General features: G+C 34.3%; 1 protein-coding gene across 1 annotated transcript in view; it reads right to left on the minus strand.

Annotated features, from left to right (window-relative positions):
• Positions 1–12,873, minus strand: part of LOC129229344 (transcription factor SOX-13-like) — a 145,188-nt gene that overhangs the window by 77,914 nt on the left and 54,401 nt on the right.

Genomic DNA, 12,873 nt, shown 5'->3' on the forward strand with positions numbered 1-12,873 from the left:
TATTTTGACGCCCAAAAACTTCCCTAAGTAAGAAACCAAGTACAGTAGTTATTTGTTGGGTAAACACAACATTCTCAACAGATAATAACGTACTGATTAGGAAATACAATAAATACCGATTAGAACTGGCAAAGAAAATGTCTTTGCTGTACAGATTGCTATGGCAATTCTGTTTATTCAAGTGTAGCTCTAAACAGAATGTCTAAAATATTGAAAGATTATATAGAAACCCTTAATCAATAAACGAGAAGAATTTTTAAGGGAAACTAGTCTCGTGGACTCGGATGATCAAGCTAGGAGATTGACTAGCCAGCTGGACATACAAAAACTAAAGACCACATAGTAACTATGAGAGAAACATCGCCATATAAAGCTAACTACTACACAATAATAATACGTAAAATATCTCGAGTAAAACAGTCGATTAACATATCTTCAGTTAAAACTGATTAGTAACTAGCTGTAAAGACGTAGACTAGCCATATAAAATTAACAGTTTCCAATTTGCATCAGACATTTGGGAAACTGAAGATCTCTTCTAACTAGACATAAAGACATCTTCAGACGAGACTAGACAAAGCAACAGAGCCATTGCCCAACCTTCAATCAGCTGGAGGAATGACCATGGAACCACCTCCGCCAAACACCAACCTAATTACGACGACGGTCATTCACTCACACATTTGTAACATCACCCGCTCCCGTGGAGGGGGAAACCTCCATCCCCTTTTCTTCTTTTTGGGACACAATGGAGACTTTCATCTTTTTTCCGGCGAGAGAATGGAAAGAACAGAGGGTCCAAAACACAACAGGCTCTTAAGCAGTACAATGACTTCATCGTCCGAATCCACAATTAAGACAGAAGTGGCTGAGAAGTATGAAAAAGAATTCTCTTGTTATCACGTCCGGCTGCCGGATGGAACATGAAAATTGTGCAGGGGTCATGTTTTCATTAAAAGCTGCTCTAAAATTAACTGAAATTGAGTAGTAAAATTGCAATGTACAATGAAGACACTGTAGCTACATTTAAAGAACTGTTACCCGTTTTCACGGGAACGGGTGGCGTCATTAATTTCTCCAACATATGTTTTTCGAAATTCTTAGCTTTAGGCATCTTATCTGTGGAGTATATTTACAGATGTTACAGGGTTCGTACTCAATTTCAGAAATAAAATGAAAGAGTTTTGGAGCAGTTTTGAAGGAGTAAAATGAGATTTTGAAGGAGTACTAATGGGCTGTCGTGATGATGTCGCACTTTTTTTCAACATGTTTGACCCTCTTCCCCTTTGTCACAAAGTATCACACTTGATCTTACTACTCCTCTTGTCATGTCATACTTTTATAAACATATTGTTATAATAACTAGATGATGTTATTTTTTGTCACCTTCTCTCTTCCCCTTGTCACAATTTCCCGAACCCGTCTCCCCCTCAAGTCATGACATCACTTGTGGATGACTTAATATCATAACTGCGATTTGCTAAACGGTTGTTTTTCAACACAATCACTTATAGTACATCTGCTTATGTATTTTTATATATTTAAATAATAATTAGACAAACTGACTGTTGCAGCTGAGAGTGGGGTGGATGGAAAAGCAATAATCATAATACTTGGAAAAAATAGCCAAGCACCATTTAAGCATGGTTTACTTCATTTATGAAATGTCTTAGTCAACTAATAGTATTTTCACCTTCAACTTTTATAACTTCTATGATCAATTTGTCAATCATGTCTTTATAAAAAAAATAAAATACATATACGAAATTACTTCATTAAAATCGTCCTTGTGATGAAGTTAAGTTGTCGATCGAAGTATTTTAAGTTACTGTCATAGAGGAATACTATGTAGTCTTGAACTAAGAAAGAAGGAGTTTTGAAGGAGTTCAAACCAAAATGAAGGAGTTTGAAGGGCCCTTCAAAAAATTTCCTAAATGAAGGAGCATTGGAGGAGTTTTGAAGGAGCGTACGAACCCTGTGTTAGATGGATTTTATTAAGTTTACTGAGGATGGTTTAAAAAAAAAAAAGATCGTCCATTGCTTTTGCGGATAAATGTTTACAGTTTATAAGTAACGACTGTTGATTTCACGACAGTGCGCAGATAATGCTCTAGGCACATCAATCTACATCAAATATGAGTATGACTACATTCACTTAATCGGAATTTGTGTGTTAATGCGTAAAGAATATATACAGGAGCACAAGGTGACAATAATTGAGCTATATGAAATTGACAATAGTAATAATAATAATAATAATAATAATGTACAGCGTTAAAATCGAAGCGAGATTCAATTCAAACTTGGCAATTGAATTCAGGGCAGGTTATAAATACATTTTTTTTGTTGTGAGCACGTGCATTAATTCATTTTGTTTTTGATGAAAATGTCGAAATATAGCGTTTCTGAGCGTATATCGATCGTCCAAAGATTGCTATTCGGGCAATAACTGCACTCAGAATAACAGCAGGAAATTTGTGACTGAGGTCAAGTTGAAAACAAGAAAAAAATCAAGTATCATACCAATCAAAACTTTTTGTTTTAAACAACAATATGTAAAGGGAAAAGAAAAAAAAAAAGATGAAGCCGAAGAAGAGAGAGAGAGAGATCTCATCATCTCTTATCCAAAGTGACCCAAATTTAGAAAACATGTGATTTATGTTGACTAGATCATGACAAATCAGACTGGGAGAGTAAGTGAGGACTTGGAAGAGCACTTCGGAGAGTCCTTGCTCTTTATGGTGAACCCAGGGACTACAGGAAATCGTATCGTTTGGCCACCCTGTTTATTCTGTTCTGGACATTTTGGCTCATTTTTGTGAGACATATAGAAAAGTTTACGACAATTATCCCAAAACCATTGCTGAGAACTAAACTGCCATTCAGTAGTTTATCAAAGCCATGACACAAACTAAATCCGAATGCTCGTACTTCATTCAACATCTACATAAAACTTTTGAGTAAATTAGTTTTCTGTGCACCATATTCTTTTTTAAAAAAAGTTAGAAATTCAATGAAAGAAGTTGATACGAATTCATGTATGACATCAATTGTATGGATTACGTTAATTATTGATTCATACCACCGAGTATGACGAAGTAAATTAAATATCGATTTCGGACTTTCAGGGAGTTTAGATATCTTGTTACTTTGCATGGATAATTTGCATAAAAACCCATCGAAAATATTGTTTGTGAAAGACGCTCATAAAGGCTTGGCTTGTGTCCATTATACATGGGGAGCATGTAACTATTTATTGGAGTACGTTTATTGAATACACGCGGAATATAATTTTCCATGGAGGCGTTGATAGATTTTATATTGATGGCAATATTGACCTCAGAGTCAGCCAGTAGGCCACAATGACAAGAGAAAAGTATCAGTGGATATTAAAAGATTTTAATAAACAATACAGAGAACGGTATACTCAGTAAGTTACCGCCCTATAGCCAGGGCTAAGGCAAAAATACATGAAATACACCGCCAGCTCAGTCTATTCCAGCCGAGGACTGCAGTTTCGTGCTTATTAGCATTCATCAGCCCGGCATAGGAGTGACTGAGCTGGAGGTGGAAAACCTCATAAGGAAGCCTAGAGTGAAAAAAAAAAGGTAACAGCTGTGTTAGCTACCAGTTTGCTTTTCACTCTAGGCTTCCTTATGAGGTTTTCTACCTCCAGCGCAGTCACTGCTATGCTGGGCTGATGAGTGCTAATAAGCATGAAACTGCAGTCCTCGGCTGGAATTGACTGAGCTGGGGGTGTATTTCATGTATACAGAGAATGACATTGTGAATAAAAGATGCCTATTTAAGTTTTTGTCGAATATCATTGTGCATGGAATACATCTATGCATTTCACAAAGTAAGTAACTAAGTAGAAAGTTTATGGAGTGTACGAGGGATATGTGTGTCTCAGTATAAAGCAAGAATAGTACCACGTTTGAAGATATTATAAAATATTTTAAATCTTAGCTAACTTAATACTTTTTGAGACATTTATTTTTCTGGCACAAAACGTTTTTGAGAGTGAGCTTGGTTTAAAGATAAAATAAGAAGTTCTTTCAAGCCATTTTCCTGTCTCCGTGGTCTAATTGCTATCCAATGCAGCTGTTTTGAAATTGTTAACTATGGACCCTTAGTTATTGATAAACTTGGTGGAAAGTAGCCTAGAGCCATTGAAAGGGTTAAATTTTAAATAAAGCTGACAAATAGTTGAAAAATTCGCGTGCATTTTGTAAATTGAACTTCAAAAGGCAAAAGGTCTAAAGCATAATTTGTAAGCATCCCCAAACAAGAAAAATAAGAAATGAGATTCAATTAATTACAATGGCAATTCTCACCAAATCGAGATACAACCTTCATTCTTCTCCAAAGACCACAAAACACAATACGAAAATCGCCAACAATGGCTTTATTACCAGAATAATAACAGTAAAAAAAAAGGACCTGTTGTCTAGCCGCAGGACTATAGAAGTTAGAAGGGCTGGCTCTTAGCGCCGCGAAAGTAGGAACGAGGGGGGAAAGTGTCAGTGACGTCACTGGGTAGACTCGATCTGGGACATTTGTATAGTGCTTGCGTGCGTAATTCTTCACTCTCTTTCCCCGTTTTTTATGTGTAAAAGATTCTTGAGGGTTAAGCTTCAAAAAAATGAAATACAAGGGTAAATGTTTTGAATCTTATCGACAAGTTAATAAGCGATACCAAAGACAATAAACATAATAGAAATCTACAATACAAATTTTTAGTTCCTATTGTGTAGTTTTCGATATTCTTTATCCAATATGCATGTTTTATAAAGGGGTAGAAAGCGGAAATTCTGCGCAATAAAATTGAACTTATAAAGAAATGAAAATAATTTACTGTGCTTGTCAAGTTTCCTCATGTGTGTACATAATTTTGTCAGTTTCGACTTTAAAAAATAATAATAATATTGCTATTCCAACCTTGTCTCAAAGAACATGAAAGAGATAAGATAGATATAAGGAATAACTAAAACATATTGGAATTTCGCGATAACCCATTTGAATCTAAATACTGCCGATATTTTTAGAGGAATTTTTTTTTCACGAAGTAACTATAACTCTGACCAAGAATCTTAACAGACGTTGTATTTGAAAACTGAAGTAGAACCTCATTAACCTGGACTAATTGAGGATCCAGGTCATCTAGATTGTTTAAAACGAATTAAGCAAAATGACCTATAAATTGAACCAATATGCATAAGTAAAATACTTGAACACAGTAAAAATTGTATTTTGAATTAAAGAGAATGAAATATCAAACTGCATTAGAAAAAGTTTAAAAAATAAAGTTACAGCCTTACAAAAATACATTATTGCGCTAACGCGTTCTTTTTTTATACCGTATGTACATTCAAATGGTTGTCCGGATAAAGCGAAGTCCCAGATTAATAGGTGTTTACTGAAATTGTTAATCAGCATTTCAATCACTTCAATTTAAAAATAACATATTGAAATTTAGCAACGTAAACCAAATTTAAAGTTTCAATGATTATCACCAAATTTATAAAGCTAACTTATTTGTAGACTGAAAAATTTCTTCATGTCTGAATTCTCCAAAACATTACGTTACAGTAATAAATGAAATCTTTCCCAATATTCTACAAAGTTTTCTTCTGTGATAAAATCCATTAAAAAAAAAAAAAATTCTGCCGGCTTACCTTTTGTCCTCAGAAAGTTTTTCATTCAAATATCGGATTCTTCCAAATGTTCTTACTCAAGAAAAAAGTTCAATAGCCTTTTTATATGGCTCAGGCAATTGATCTTTCAATACAGAAGACCAATTAAATGGCCTAGCTTTTGTACAATCATAAAAACACTAATGTATCTGATTTGAAAGCTTTAAATAATCACAAAAAAAAAAGCTTCTTTACAAAAATAGATACACGATTGAGATAATCACGATATAGTACTCATTTTCAATCTCTCTTCTCCCATCTTTAAGTCATTGTCGCATCAATGCGAATTATTATATATTTTAAGCATGGGGATACAGTGTTCAAGAAATTGTAGAGTTAAATCTATTGAATAATATTTACAAAGAAATTTCATGCATTACATCTAAATGCATTGTAATTTTACGGTTGAAGGAAATTTATTACGGTCTCACAGTGCCGTTACTAAACTAATTAAATATCATAAATTTGCATTGTGACAGGGTTGAACCAAATCCTACATTAAAAAATAACTTCGTACACCACATTTTATAAAATTTGACTTGCTCTTTATCTTAACTTTTTAAAATTCTTCCCCCAATTATTTATTGAAGCAGCTTCAAAGTTAGTATTCAATAAAAATAAATAAATAAATAAATAAAAAGCATTTCAAAGCAGAAAAAAAGGTTGTATTCCTAAATTTTTGGGTGTGTTTTGAGCTCTTTGAAAATCTTGAGGGGAAGCTTAAGTTTCCAGAACTTTTTCAGCAACTAGGAAATCAGCACGTGAAGGCATTTTCAATACTTTCAAATATAATTACCCACAAATATTTTCGATTCTATAAAATGTGACCTTTACTTTAGCATAACGTGAAGGGAAAATAACCTGCAAACAGATTTAGCGCAGGAGCAGGAGCTTATTTCTGAAGAAACCGTAGTCAAATGTTATGAGACATTTGAAAATTGAAATCAAACCTTGAAGACAATATTCATATCCTTATTCATAATAAATGATTTTTAGCCTTGTCTGGGAGCGGCCTCAGCCCCTTCAACTGCCTCTTCAACAATCCTTGTACAGAGTAAAAATTCTTTAATTGTATTTTAGCTAAGGCATACCACAGTTCTTAGGGCATACGCTGTGGATATTGTCCCGCGGAGTGTACCCGATGACGTCAAAAACGAGTTTTCTCTTCTCGCTGTCCACTTCGCGGCGGATGAAAAGATCAAAGGAACGAGCTAGCCCTTGTATTCTCTAGTCCTGGTCTAGCCGTAGGTCAAAAAAGAGCACCGAAAACTATGGAAACAAAAAGAGGGGGGAATCCTAAAAGAATGTTAAGTGCTATGGCTTCCCATTCGTTAGCATTGTGCTGCTGGCTGTTGTTAGGAATGGTTCGAACAATTAGACCTCTTTTGATGACAGGCCAAGGGTTCATTGTTGGCGACGCTTCTTCGCGCAAAACAAAATGCCCTGCTTCATTGTGCAAACATGGTTGTTAAAAGAACAAAATGTTTTCCGATGGAGATTTCTAGTCTATAATAATGGCAGTGGCAACGTAAAAAAAAGAAAGAAAATCTTTTCCCTGAGATTAGAGGCAAAAAGAAGCGTTTTTTAAAAAAAAGAGTTACAAAGGCTCACAGTTCTTTTGTGCTCGGAAGAAAATGGTGGTCATTTTGGAACATTAATGACCTTAATAAATAGCTATTAATTATGGGTTAGAGGCATGATTGCTCATGAACGACCTCGTATTAAGTAGACGGCTATGACAAGATGAAAATTTAATTTATGATGGGGATGTTTTGCTTGAACATTGATGGCATTAATGGAAAAAGTTAAAGAGTAGTAACATCGGTTAAGATTCAAGCTCCCTGCAGATTTCAAGCTGATGTACAGATGAAAAGTTTTATGCTAATTTCATACACTGAAGCAATTTTAAAGTTTCTAGGGGAAAATAGGTATTGATAAAACATATAAATACAAATCATTCGTGATGTTAAACTCGTGGTTTCTACTGGAAAAAACTTATATCGTGGTCAAGATTTATTACTTGATGAATAGTATCATTTTCTCCAGTAACTAATTTTGACTTTGTCGTACTTTTTATAGGATTAAACATCTCAGTTTAACTTTCCAAGTGTGTTGGAAACTAATACCGAGCACCGATTCGGCCCAAGCAGAAGCTGTCATGCTAAGTAAAAAAGACATTCCAGTGTTTTTTAAAAGAATCATTACCAGTTTAATGTAGGGTTCGTTTGAAAGATATCGAACCATTTTGTCATTTCAGGGTTTGATACTTTTCCCAAAGGATATTTACTGATGTCATTTCCAAGGCTTTATTTTAACGGATTCTTGACCGGACTTTGAGCAACGTCCATTTTAAAGAGAACTCACTTCATAATACAAGTTTACAAAGGGATAAAATTTTTTATAAAAACTTTTTTTTATCCATAGAACATCATCAGAAAGTGACTTGAGTTGTGGGTCAACTTGAATGTGAAGGGGGCTGAGAGTTTTAGATGCGTCTCCATTTTTTGAGGCTCGTCATTCAGTATGGACTGAAAGGTTTTTTTGAGACTGATAAATAAATAAAAAAATGGAGAAACAAGGATTATAATCCTTAATACCCCCCCCCCCCCAAAAAAAAAAAATAATGATAGCTCCACCTTTCACCTTTCTTCTGACGGCAGTAATAAGAGCCCAATTTTGTGAACAGTTTTAATGATGTGCAGATGACCTGAGGTCTAGAAATTAAAAACTACAACAGGCCCACATTTATTAAAGTTCGTGTAATTAAACATAAGCGCCTTTTCTGAAAATCAACAGGCACAATTCTGAATTTAAAGAAAGGTTCGACTTGAAATAACTGTCTATCAATCAGTTGACGTACACAATTGCCACGTCAGTGTCCAATGCTTTTCATGCCTAACACCAACCAATGACACCGCCAATGCAGGTGTTTAAGAAACAATTAAAAAAAATATACGTATTAAAATCATCAACAACTCTTCGAGAGGATTAGTCATGAACCAAAACAACAACAACAGTTCATTATCATTGGATCATTATCATTAATTAATAGAAATAAACAACGGAAACTCATTAGCACAGTACCAGTAGAATTCATTACCAACACGCATATATCAAGCTAAGCTTAGATCATTTAAGTCGTTGCATAATCTCAGTCGCGTTGACAGTTCAGGTTAAGTAAGTGTTTTATTCGAAAAGCATCGGTTAAAACAGTGCACATATAAATTATTAAGCTACACACGCAATCATGAATATTGAACATCAAGCTTACTACAAATGATTCATTTGTTTTGAAAATGCTATGTATCCAAAACTATTGAACATACAGATACATTTAATTTGGAATGTATGAAAGAAAATAACTATATGGAAGATTTGTAAACCAGGTGGTAAGCTGACAATACGACAATACAAGTGCAATATTTCTATAATGACTACAAAGCGAGGAAACCTTTCTTAAAAAATTATTTGTGTGTGTATGTTACGTCCTGGTAGCGTTCAGTGTCGTCCTGGTAAGTCATCACTGTCGCATGGATGCTATTCACGAGTTTTTCTACGCTTTTGGTAGTGGGGGTATATATACAAAGTTATTAATGTGCCTCCAATGCACTTTCTGAACAGATGAATATCAGGCATTGTGTAGAACAAAAGAAAAAAAAAAGTTTTATTACTTTGCCGCCTTTTAAAAATACTGCACTCGTATTACTACCTGGTGAACAAATCTTGATGCGTTTGTGGTTATTTTCAGGGTGTCCCATTAAGGAAGACCAAATGAACTATACAGCCTGATTCCTCGCTGGGGGTAAATAATAGTTTTTTTGAGTTTATTAGTTGCATAATTAAATTTAAAAGAATTCATTAATCTTAAATAAATAAAAAATGTATATATATATTCACACACACACACACACACACACACACACACACACACACACACATATATATATATATATATATATATATATATATATATATATATATATATATATATATATATATATATATATATGTGTGTGTGTGTGTGTGTGTGTGTGTGTGTCGGGGTCTCCGTGTAACTATTGTTCGTTTATCAAATCCTACATCACCAAGGGGAAAAAAGTGCCTCCCCCTTTTATAACCGAGTTTTACCGATCATTTACCTTTTGTATATTTGTATTTTTGTTTGTATTTATGATTATCTCACACCTGAAACTGCTTCAAAATTTCACAACTTTTGAAATTCCCATCGAAAATACGAGGAGCTAAAGTCTCGACTAGACAGCCTCAGAGGGGTGGAAATGGCAACGACCGCTCCGTCGTACTCCCTCACGGCTGAACTTCTGAATGGGATACCATGGAAATGGTGCATGGGGATACCCCACCCATTGTGAAGCTTTTTTTAGTCAAAATCGCGAAAATTGTTTTGCTTTTCTCCTTTTTTCGCGAATATTTCCCTCGCCCGCTCCGGGGCCCCCTTTTTAAAACCCGCGGCGAGTATTTTTAAACCAAAAGTTTTGCCTCTCCAACCATTTACTTGCGCGGAAAATATAATAAACTTTGGAGATCTTGCACGCTCTCTTCCGCATGCTATATTTGAAGGGAAAAAGGGGTGCGCGGCGGATCTTCGCGCCCCGGGACCCTTGTTGTGACGTCTGCGCTGCGCAGTCGACAACAGCTGTGTCGAAAGCGCCGAGGAATGGGTTGTGGAAAGGGGAAGACTTGCGGGCAGAGAAATTTTTTTTTCTTCTTTTCATCGATTATACTACGATTAATATTTCTGTGTTATCTTGACTTTGGTCGCTATTCCTTTTACAAGATGGCTTGAGTGGTTTAGTGCCCTTCATTGCAAGGGCGCCCATATAGGGGGGCAAGGGGGAGCTTGAGCCCCCCCCCTTTGAAATGAGAACTTCCTTGTTTTTAGTACCTTTTTCTTTGCAAAAATGTAAAACATTTCTTCTCTAGCCGTTAATGAATAGGTTATTAAAAATGTTAAATTTTAATGACTCAAATCTGCCCAGAAATCGATTTCCATGGGGAAAATATCCTGCTAAACCATGGTTAAAATATCTGAGCCCCCCTTACAATTTTACATATGGGCGCCCATGCTTCATTGTATGTATATATAAATATATTTTTGAAGAATTGGAATTTGTTTATAACAAATTACAGATAGAGCGATCAAAACTTGCAGGTTTTGAAATGTTTTTTTTTTTGGAATTATTTGTATTATAATTATTATTTTTGAATTTCTTCCTAAAGTTATAATTTTTGAACATATTTCTGTCATTCTTTTCAATTTTTTATTCAAACTAAGTATTATTCAAAAAGAACACAATACATCGCGATAGTTAACGCACAGGAAGAAATCATGAAGAATAAATTATCTATGCTCCATGCATACAGAACTCGTCAAAATTAAATTGTCTACGCATGCAGAAAGAAATGTGTGCAGTTGTAATGCTAAAAAGAATCAACAACAAAATGCGAAAAGATTTTCCGTCCGTTAAAAAAATAAATAAATAAATGAATAACGTAGCAAAAGAAATATTTCTATAATTACTCTATTTTATTTAGCAACTTTGGGAAAAAAAAAAAAAAACATTTACTTCCAAATCTCAGACGATATTTTTCAAAAAAGATTTACTTGGTTGCCATAAATTTTTCTTAAACTATGAGTAAAAACTGGAACGTCAAACAGTGATAACAATAAGAAATCCTGATCACTCGGGGAAAAAATTAAAGAAAAAAAAAAGGTTTTAAGTTAATTTTAGAGTAACTGATGTGCGTTTTCTTTTCTAAAAGATCTTCTCTTCAATTTGCACCTCTTTCCCCTCATTAGCAGCTAAATAAAACTAGTACTTTAGAAATTCAGTGACAAAATAACAACTGAATGACATCGCAATTTTTAATATTCAAATAAAAAATATTAATATCTCGCAAAAGGACATCGTGAATGAAATTTGTTGCTCAGACTTTACTGATATTGTGTCGATTTTAAATGTCTGATTGCCTCTATTGAAAAAATTGATGTTTATTGTGATTTTTTAATTAGAAGCATAGATATCTCTTCTAGACTACGAAGTTTATCGTATATTGTTCATTAAAGATTAATAAGACTGTCTGAGGAATTACTTAAAACAACGCATGTTTTAGACAAGCAGTGATGTAGGGGAGGGTGGTCCAAAGCGGGTAGGACTTCGTATGCAGCCCCATGGTGTGTAAGCGGCGATGCATACGTATGTCGCGTTCATATGAACAACCCCGATATTTAATCAGTCCCAACGAAGCAGTAGTAAAGCGGCATGGCGCAACCAGGCTTAAAATAAAAATAATGATACATTTCTATATAAAAAAAAGTTTTGTAACTTGTGACTAGTCGAATACCAGCTTATTTTTTTGATTGTTAATAATATTAGGTTATTCTGACACCATCCTCCTATAAACGACGATGGTCATTCCGTTTTATAAAATTATTAATTTAAGGTTATAATTATTGAAAAAACGTGCTTCTGGGCAAAGCGGGTTTAGGATTAAATCATGTATTTATTTATAATTTCTTAACTCGTGTGCCGAGGGGGTTTGAAGTAATACAAAAATCACTTTTTATTTTGAAGTTCAAGAACCCTGCCGGGAAATAAAACTGAAATTGTTGCGATAAAAATTCAAAAACAACAATTTTCGAGCGTCTTTCGAAAACCTACCCACTTTGGGCACCCAACCCTTCTTGTACCGTAATGAATTACTTCACAATTATTTGTTTACTATTTAAAGCAAGTGAAGTACTACATAATGTTTACCTTGGATTGCTCATTTATTTAAAATTGTACATTAAAATCAAATTTAACAAAAAAATAAAAATTTTATGTTGAGAAAAAAAATTCCGCGAAATAGTTTGAAAAAGCATTTAATTGGGAAGGGAAAAGTAGGAGGGTGGGAGTGAAGCACTGTCGATGAAATCATTTTGAGGTAAATCTCTTCTTTCGCCGTTTTCTCCTTGAACAAGTCATACCTTCTGTTTTTGAAAGAAGCTCAAGTAGTTAATTTTAGTTCGAAAACACCAGATTTTTTTTTTTTTTTTTTTACATTATAAACATTCAGCATACTTTAAGGCTAAGCTTTTCAAAATTTTATTCCGTTCAATATTTAACTCCCTGGCATTTGAAAAATGCACTCCAAATCATCATAGAATTTCTATTAC

The sequence above is a fragment of the Uloborus diversus genome, chromosome 9 (assembly GCF_026930045.1).
Source record: "Uloborus diversus isolate 005 chromosome 9, Udiv.v.3.1, whole genome shotgun sequence".
Classification (NCBI taxonomy): domain Eukaryota; kingdom Metazoa; phylum Arthropoda; class Arachnida; order Araneae; family Uloboridae; genus Uloborus; species Uloborus diversus.